The 8351-nt window shown below is 53.2% G+C and overlaps 1 protein-coding gene across 2 annotated transcripts in view; it reads left to right on the top strand.

Annotated features, from left to right (window-relative positions):
* Nucleotides 1-7716: 7716 nt before the first annotated feature.
* GPAT4 (glycerol-3-phosphate acyltransferase 4) overlaps nt 7717-8351 on the top strand; it is a 32239-nt gene continuing 31604 nt past the window's right edge. Inside the window, exon 1 of one of the 2 annotated variants that reach the window (XM_062213755.1) lies at nt 7717-7821. The gene's annotated coding sequence lies outside the window, so the exon portion shown is untranslated. The remainder of the gene's footprint in view (nt 7822-8351) is intronic. The other variant, XM_062213756.1, reaches the window with a different exon arrangement.

Here is an 8351-nt window from a genome sequence, read left to right as displayed (position 1 = left end):
CTTTAATTCAATATGGTATTGGAAGTATTAGTGAGAGCAATTAGGGAGGCTAGTGCTGTGGCTTAGCAGGTGGGACCGCTGCCTGCAGGGCTGGCATCCCATGTGGGTGCCGGTTCAAGTCCTGGCTGTTCCACTTTCAATCCAGCTCTCTGCTATGACCTGGGAAAGCAGTAGAAGATGGCCCAAGTCCTTGGGCCCCTGCACCCGCCTGGGAGACCTGGAAGAAGCTCCTGGCTCTTGGCTTCAGATAAGCACAGTTCCAGCCATTGCAGCCATCTGGGGAGTGAACCAGCAGAGAGAAGACCTCCCTCTCTGTCTCTACCTCTCTCTGTAACTGTGTCTTTCAAATAAATAAAATAATTTTTTTTTTGACAGGCAGAGTGAACAGTGAGAGAGAGAGACAGAGAGAAAGGTCTTCCTTTTGCCATTGGTTCACCCTCCAATGGCCGCCACGGTTGGCGCGCTGCGGCCGGCGCACCACGCTGATCCGATGGCAGGAGCCAGGGGCTTATCCTGGTCTCCCATGGGGTGCAGGACCCAAGCACTTGGGCCATCCTCCACTGCACTCCCTGGCCACAGCAGAGAGCTGGCCTGGAAGAGGGGCAACCGGGACAGAATCCGGCACCCCAACCGGGACTAGAACCCGGTGTACCGGCGCCGCAAGGTGGAGGATTAGCCTAGTGAGCCGCGGCGCCGGCCAAATATTTTTTTAAAAAAGAGAATTCTCATTACAATAGCTACAAAATTTTAAATATTTAGGAATAATTGTAACCAAAGAAATGAAATATCTCTACAATGAAAATTATAAAACACTGATGAAACAAATTCTGAAGAATACAGACATGCACAGACACACGCACAGACACACACACGTGCACAAAGGACAGATATTCTTTGGTTATGGATTAGAAGAATTGGTACTGTTAAAATGCCCATACTACCTAAAGAAATCTACGGATTCATTGCCATCTTTATCAAAATACCAACGACATTCTTTACAGAACTGGAAACAAATTTAAAACTCGTACAGCATTGCCAAAGAGCAAGAACAGTCAGATCCACTGTGACTGAGAAAAATCAAGCTGGAGGCATCATGATACCTGATTTCAAAGCTTACTTCACAGCTACAATAATTAGGCTGGCACCGTGGCTTAACAGGCTAATCCTCCGCCTTGCGGCACCGGCACACCGGGTTCTAGTCCTGGCCGGGGCGCCGGATCCTGTCCCAGTTGCCCCTCTTCCAGGCCAGTTCTCTGCTATGGCCCGGGAAGGCAGTGGAGGATGGCCCAAGTGCTTGGGCCCTGCACCCCATGGGAGACCAGGAGAAGCACCTGGCTCCTGGCTTTGGATCAGCAAGATGCACCAGCCGCAGCGGCCATTGGAGGGTGAACCAGCGGCAAAAAGGAAGACCTTTCTCTCTGTCTCTCTCTCTCTCACTATCCACTCTGCCTGTCAAAAAAAAGAAAAAAAGAAAAAAAAAGCTACAGTAATTAAAACAGCATGGTACTGGCATAAAAGCTGCCACACAGATCAATGGAACAGAATAGAGAACCCAGAAATTAACCCACATACAAGTGATTTTTGACAAAAGTGCCAGGAACGTACATTGGATATGTAGTCTTTTTGATAAATGGTTGTTGGGCATTGCCTAAAATCTCCATTACAATATGGCGCCTGGCGGATGTTCCAGAGGCATGACTGTGGCTGCCCCGGCCGAGCTATGTAAGAACAGACCACCGGCAGGGATAGGTCCGCTTTAGTTCTGAACAGGTGGACAGTGCGTGATCCCTATACTTTACTTAAAGTGCCCCTGTGTGTGGTCCACCCATGCCTGCGTGACCTTTTCGCTGATTGGCTCCCTACTGCGCATGTCCTTTGTAAGCTTTATAAGCCTGCACACTTCTTCAATAAAGCAGTTCCTGCTTCGACAGAACTCATGGGTGCTTGTGGTGTGTTTTTGACCCATCAACCTTACTCTTCCCGTTCGCCTTGTTGGGGAGCCTGACCAGCCTGCCCCTGCTGGTCAGGGGCTAGCATTGGGCTTGAGACCCTGACAAATGGTGGTGGCAAAACTGGATATGTAGGCCAGCGCCGCAGCTCACTAGGCTAATCCTCCGCCTTGCGGCGCCGGCACACCAGTTCTAGTCCTAGTCGGGGCACCGGATTCTGTCCCGGTTGCCCCTCTTCCAGGCCAGCTCTCTGCTGTGGCCAGGGGGTGCAGTGGAGGATGGCCCAAGTGCTTGGGCCCTGCACCCAATGGGAGACCAGGTGAAGCACCTGATTCCTGCCTTTGGATCAGCGTGGTGCGCCGGCCGCAGCAACAGCAAAGGAAGACCTTTCTCTCTGTCTCTCTCTCTCACTGTCCACTCTGCCTGTCAAGAAAAAACAAACAAACAAACAAACAAACTGGATATGTAGAAGAATGAAATTAGACCCCTGCTTCTCACCATATAAAAAAATCAACTCAGGAGGCATCAAAGACATAACTGTGACACCTGAAACTACGAAACTGCTAGAAAAAATATAGGGAAATAAATACTTGAAGACATTGGATTAGGCAATGATTGCTTGGATAAGACCCCCGACAAGTGCAGGCAACAGAAGCAAAACTAGATGAGTGGGACTGTATCAAGCTCAAAGCTCCCGCACAGGAAAAGAAGATGATGAAGAGTGAAGAGACATCCATCCGAGAGAATGGGAGAAAATGTTTGCAAGCTACTTCCTTGACAAAGGGCTAATATTCAGAATACACCAGCAACCAAAACACTCACAACAAACCGGAAATGGGGAAGGACCTAAACAGACAGTTCTCAAAACAAGAAATACAAATGGCCATCAACTATTTGACAACGTGTTCCATGTCCCTAGGTATCAGGGAAATGCAAATCAAAACCCCTGTCAGGATGGCTACCATCCAAAAGAGGGAAAGCAAGAAATCCTGGCGAGTATGTGGAGGGAAGAGAACTCTGCGCTCTGTTGGAGGGAATGTGAATTAGTGCAGCCACTGTGTAAAACAGTATGGAGATTTCTTTAAACACTGGAAATCTATTTGTGCTATACTTCAGCAATTCCACAAGAACTCGCAGTATCAAAGATTTCCCCAGCCTACTATGTCATAGTACTGTTCACTATTGCCAAGATACAGCATCGGCCAAGAGGTCCATCAACAGATACACGGATAAAGAAACTGTGGTATGGGGCTGGCGCTGTGGCACAGTGGGTTAACGCCCTGGCCTGAAGCTCCAGCATCCCATATGGGCACTGGTTCGAGACCCGTCTGCTCCACTTCCTGTCCAGCTCTCTGCTATGGCCTGGGAAAGCAGTGGAGGATGGCCCAAGTCCTTGGACCCTTGCACCCGCATGGGAGACCAGGAAGAAACTCCTGGCTCCTGGCTTCGGATTGGCACAGCTCCGGCCATTGCGGCCATCTGGGGAATGAACCATCGGATGGAAGACCGCTCTCGCTCTCTCTCTCTCTCTGCCTCTCCTCTCTCTGTGTAACTCTGACTTTCAAATAAATAAATCTTTAAAAAAAAAAAAGAAACTGTTGTATATATTCACAATGGAATGCTATTCAGTTTAAGCAAACAAACAAAAAAGAGTGAAATTCTGTCTTTTGCAGCAAAATAGATGGAACTGGAAGACATGATGTTGAGTGAAACAAACCAGACACAGAAAAAGACAAATGCCACCTGTTCCCCCAGTATGTGGGCACTAAAAAGAAAAGAAATCCATCTGAATACAGAATATTGATTACTAGAGGGTGGGAGGGGCAGGGAGATAGGAGTGTGGATAAAATCTGCAAGGCAAGTTGGGCGCGATTCATTAGTTATGACAAATATATCATACTTATTAGGTGTTAATAAGAAGGGCAGGTCGAGTCCCGGCTGCTCCACTTCCCATCCAGCTCTCTGCTATGGCCTGGGAAAGCAGTAGAGGATGGCCCAAGTCCTTGGGCCCCTGTACCTGCGTAGGAGACCTAGAAGAAGCTCCTGGCTCCTGACTTTGGATCAGTCCAGCTCCAGCCATTGAAGCCATTTGGAGAGTGAACCAGCAGATGGAAGACCTCTCTCTCTTTCTCTCTCTTTCTCTCTCTCTCTCTCTCTCCCTCCCTCTGCCTCTCTGTAACTCTGCCTTTCAAATAAATAAATAAATCTTAAAAAAAATTAAAAATTAAAAAAAAAGAGAAGAAAAAGAAAAAAGAAGTAAGTTCTGTGAGACCTCAGTGGAAAGAAGAGGCCATCAAAGAAGGATGTACTTTTCTCTGCGGGAAGGAGAGAACTTCCACTTTGCTTATGGCCCCGTCTAAATACTGACAGAGTTTGGGAACTCAAAAGGCTTCCACAGCCTAGGCAGCTCATGTCAAGAGCCTTGGGTGGTCACTGATGTCATACATAAGAGTGTTAATTCTTCTTCTTCTTCTTTTTTTTTTTTTGACAGGCAGAGTGGACAGAGAGAAAGGTCTTCCTTTGCCATTGGTTCACCCTCCAATGGCCGCCGTGACCAGCGTGCTGCGGCCGGCGCACCGCGCTGATCCAAAGCCAGGAGCCAGGTGCTTCTCCTGGTCTCCCATGGGATGCAGGGCCCAAGCACTTGGGCCATCCTCCACTGCACTCCCTGGCCACAGCAGAGAGCTGGCCTGGAAGAGGGGCAACCGGGACAGGATCGGTGCCCTGACCGGGACTAGAACCCGGTGTGCCGGTGCCGCAAGGCGGAGGATTAGCCTGTTGAGCCACGGCGCCAGCCCAAGAATGTTAATTCTTAAATTAACAACAGGAGTCTCTGTGCACTAACTTCCCACTCAGAACCTCTGTCCTCAAAGAGTTGTATTATAATTATGTCTAAGTGCTAGCAAAAGATGTATCATTCTTGGGTGCTTCTTTAAAGTTAATTAAGTTTCAAAAAAAAAAAAATGACACGAACTTCAAGATGCAATGACTTTGAACAGCCCTTGTCTCAACTGTTGAGGAACTGTGTGTGTGTGTGTATGTGCAAATTGTTGAAGCCTTAGTATAGAGTTGGTCTTCTGTGTATAAAGTTAATTGAAAATGGATCTTAGTGGAGAAGGGACTGGGAATGGGAGAGGGAGGAGGAGGAGGGGTGGGAGTATGAGTGGGAGAGTGGGTAAGGTGGGAAGAATCACTATATTCCTAAAGTTGTACTGATGAAATGCATGAAGTTGGTATTCCTTAAATAAAAGGTTTCTTTGGGAAAAATTAATTAATTAATTATTTTAAAAAGGAGAAAGTTCTGACACGGGCAGTAATATGGATAACCTTAGGAGCTACACAAAATGATCCAGTCTCAGCAAGACGAACCCTGACTTCACTTGGAGGAGGTATTTAGAGCCACCAAATTCATATTAATGCACAGTGGACCGGTGATTTCTCGGGCCTGGGAAAGGGGAGAAGGAGAGCTTCCGTTTACAGAGTACAGAGTTCTCTTTAAAAAAAAAAAAAAGATTTATTATTTACTTACTTGAGAGGCAGAGTTACAGAGAGGCAGAGAGAGAGAGAGAGAGGTCTTATATCCGCTGGTCCACTCCCCAGATGGCCACAATGACTGGATCTGCGCTGATCCGAAGCCAGGAGCTTCTTCCGAGTCTCCCATGTGTGTGGCAGGGGCCCAAGCACTTGGGTCATCTTAACTGCTTTCTCAGGTGCATTAGTGGGGAGCTGGATGGGAAGTGGAGCAACCAGGACTCGAACTGGCGTCCCTATGGGGCATAGGTGGAGGCTTAGCCCGCTATGCCACAACGCAGCCTCCATAGCTCTCATTTTTGAGATGAAAAAGTTCTGAAGAGTCACATCAATGTGAATACAATGAACATTTAGAAATCAGTGAGGTGGTATATTTTTATGTGCGTTACCGCTTTAACTTCTCCCCCTCCCCCCCAACAAGAACATTCATTCATTCTTATTTGACTTTTTCTCTTGGTGCTTAGAAAGGTGCCCGGAAGTCGCTGGTCGTGCAGCAAGCAATCGAGTTGCCCCTTTGTGCGCCCCAGAGACTGCTGGGGTAGCTGCGGAAGGAGGCACGTGGTACAGCACAGGTGTGCCACACTCCCCTGCGGCAGGAGCACCTGTCTTTGCCGCTTCGTGCGTGCTGTCCACACACACGGCATGCACAGGGATCGTGGGTGCCTTTTGGGAAGTGAGCGCAGAGGCACAACGGGGTAGGGGTTCGGCACTAGATCCTGTGATTCCCTTCTTTTAAGGACTGTTCGTCATCGGATTTTCCCAGCTGTCCACAGCGTTCTGCGGGAAAGAAGCGAGTTTCTATCCCAGTTCACAGTGACAAGAAATTTAGTGTTGGACACGAGCCTGGCCGCGCCATGAGCAGGAGGCCTTGTCCCGTAGGAGCAGGCGCTCTGCGGCTAGCTTTTTCTGGCATTTCCAGTCCAATTCACCTGTCGTGCTACACTCCTCACACCCAGAAATGAACCTGACAAAGATCTGCCTGGCAAAATCTGGAGGTAGACAAGAGCGAGCGCTCAGCCACTGGCGCACCCGTTCATGCCCACAACGGGCCAAGGGGCAGGGTGCAATCCGGCTCTCCCAGGTGAGCGGCAGGGACCCGTCCACCTGCGCCGTCCCCGGGGTGTGTGCGGTGGCAGGCAGCTGCTGTCAGGAACCGTGCTGAGAGTGGAAGTCACGTGGCTCTGATGTGGGAGGCAGGGTCTCAGCCGCCAGGCTGAGCACCCATTCGTGTTGGTTCAAGTCGGCTTCCTCTTCAGCACTAAGGAAGCTCCATGTCAGAGGCTGGGGCTGTGGCACAGTGGATAAAGCCACCGCCTGCAATGCCGCATCCCATATGGGCACAGGTTCAACTCCCGGCTGCTCCACTTCCGATACAGCTCCCTGCTATGGCCTGGGAAAACAGTGGAAGATGGTCCAAGTCCTTGGGCCCCTGCACCTGCGTGGGAGACCTGGAAGAACCTCCTGGCTCCTGGCTTGGGCCAGCCCTGGCCATTGTGCCATTTGGGAGTGAACCAGTGGATGGAAGATGGGTCCATCTCTCTCTTTCTCCCATTCTCTCTCTGCAGCTCTGCCTTTCAAATAAATACCATAAATCTTTAAAAACAAACAAACAAAAAAATAGCGGCATGTGCCAGTGCTGTGTGCACAGCCTCACAATGTGCGTTGACATCCAACAACCAAGCCTGCCATCCGGGTGGGCAAAGGATGGATCAGTGCCATTTTTGGGGAGCCCGTCAACACGCGAGCCACTCTTTAATCTCAAGCATCACTGTGAGAACCTGTGCCACAGCGTGTAAAGGCCAGCGAGTGCTCGAGCTGCTCCTGGGCTCTGCAGGCGGGAAGGCAGCGGGAGCAGGCCACGCAGAGGGGCGGACACGCGCCAAGGCTGGACTTGGGACGCCTCTCTGGGGAGCTGGAGCTGGAGGGTGCCGGGCCCTGCGTGCGCAAGCTCGCCGCACACAAGCAGCCCCGACCGCACCGTGCGGCGGTGACCGCTGCCCCTCCTCGCCGGCCACGGCGGACCTCCCCGCCCAGACTCCAGCAGGCGCCGCCCGCGGAGCATCCGCCCGCACGGCCCGGGCGGGGGCGGGGAGGGACGGCCGTCTCGACCACGCCCCAGGCCCCGCCCCGCGGCCCCTCCCGGGCCCGCCCCCTGCTCCAGGCCCCGCCCCGAGCGAGTGCCGCGGGAGATTAGGCGGCCCCGGGCGCGCGCCGGGACGCGCCGGGTCACGTCAAAGCGGCGTAGACAAAGGCGGGCGCGCGCACGTCCTCACGCACGCCTCTCTGCCGGCGGCGGCGGCTTGGGCGGGAGGCAGCGTCCCGCGGAGGCGCCCGGCGGTCGGTGAGTAGGCGGGAGCCTGGCCTTTCTGGGAGGTGGGCGGCCCGGGGGCCTTGGGTCCGGGAAGCTGAGGGGGCGCGGGGTGCGGGGTCGGCCGCCGCGCGCGGGCCTGCGGTCCGGACTCGCCGCCGCCTCGCCGGGCCCCGGCGGCCCTCAGGGCGCGCGGTCCTGCGGCCTGGGTGGGGGCGTCCCAGCGCCGCGGGCTCTGCCGGCCTCCCCACCGCGGCGGCGTGGCCGGGGAGAGGCCGGCCCCGGGCGGCTCCCGCGGTGCGCAGCCTCCACCGCGGCCGAGGGGCTCGGGGGGCCCCGCGCGGTGTCCCCGGGTTCTAGCCGAGCCCCCCACCCCGAGAGCGTCCGCGCAGGGCCGTGTCCGCGGGAGATGCTGCCGTGGTGGATGCCACTCGGGCGGGCGGCGCCTCTCCCCCGGAGCGGACTTGGCATTGTGGAGGATTCCGTGGGAGAGCGAGCCTCAGCCGAGGCTGGCCTGTCGGTCCTTTTTCCCGGGGTGAGCCCTCCTCCGGGTGACAGGTGGA

This window comes from Lepus europaeus, chromosome 16 (genome assembly GCF_033115175.1).
Source record: "Lepus europaeus isolate LE1 chromosome 16, mLepTim1.pri, whole genome shotgun sequence".
NCBI classification, from domain to species: Eukaryota; Metazoa; Chordata; class Mammalia; order Lagomorpha; family Leporidae; genus Lepus; species Lepus europaeus.
Note: the sequence above shows the minus strand (reverse complement) of the source record. Positions and strands in the feature narration are given on the sequence as shown.